General features: G+C 55.9%; 1 non-coding gene across 1 annotated transcript; it reads right to left on the bottom strand.

The window, feature by feature from the left end:
* Window positions 1-25: 25 nt before the first annotated feature.
* Window positions 26-92, bottom strand: LOC115899841. The gene has a single exon (XR_004059439.1). It is a non-coding gene; the product is annotated as a small nucleolar RNA U54 (small nucleolar RNA).
* Window positions 93-979: the final 887 nt, after the last annotated feature.

Below are 979 nucleotides of genomic sequence, written 5' to 3' on the forward strand. Positions count from 1 at the left end.
AAAATCGGCTTAAGGCCTTCACTTCTACTGGCTCAGAATAGCGTATAAAACTATCACCGTTACTCAACACAATAGGTACCTCCTCATCGCCAGCTGTATGACAATGAAAGCAGTTTTAGACCATGCTTTACCTTTTTAAGCAAGCAACTTGTCACTTCAGTTCTTGGAGTCCGCCTTGTACACTAACATTAACGAGTAAAGCTCGTCGCTTTTTGTCCAATTCCCGCCCCCACCATGACTGCACTGACCCTTTTCCAGGGATTTAACGTTGCGGCTCGTTAGGGTGATTCGAATTCGGTGAATTGCCACCTCCGGCTCCACGGGTGTTTTTCCGGTATCCTTAAAAGCCTATTGTTAGACACATAAGAAAGAACAATAAACCAAAAATCGTCTGCCACTTCTAGAGAAAGGCAGCTTCCGGAAGCTTCCCGGGTTCTCCCACCATTTCAGAAGCGCCTTTCCGCCCCTACACGCCCCGGCATCTGCCCTACAGGAGCACGAGCTCGAAACCGGAGTCCCCCAGGCGCACGAGCCCCGCGTTGAGCAGCCCGCCGCCGACTGCCGCCTCACCATGGCTGCTGCGCGGCTTCCTGACCGACTTGTTCCTCGGCGAGAGCGAACAGCGGTGAGTCAGGAGCAGGAGCGTGCGAACCAAATATCCGCAAGTCCTACAACCGCGTCTTCCTCGAAAAGAAAGGGGTGGGACTTGAGCAACGCTTATATATATCACGCTTACATCCGGGTCCCACACGCCCCGGAACAGGAAATGTCCCGGACCCTAGAGGCGGTCGCACAAGGCCGAGCTGGAGCACTCGTGGAGTTGGCAGGAAAGGCACGGCTGCGTGCGCCCCCTGTCCGCACGGAGGAACCGAAGTGCCGCAGGGTGGAGCCCCCGCCCCATCTCCTCGCAGGGAGATGGCCACCCGGCCGAGAGAACAGGCGAGACGGAAACCTGAGAAACTCCCCTGTCTGGTGCACT

This window comes from Rhinopithecus roxellana, chromosome 9 (genome assembly GCF_007565055.1).
Source record: "Rhinopithecus roxellana isolate Shanxi Qingling chromosome 9, ASM756505v1, whole genome shotgun sequence".
In the NCBI taxonomy this organism is placed as follows: Eukaryota; Metazoa; Chordata; class Mammalia; order Primates; family Cercopithecidae; genus Rhinopithecus; species Rhinopithecus roxellana.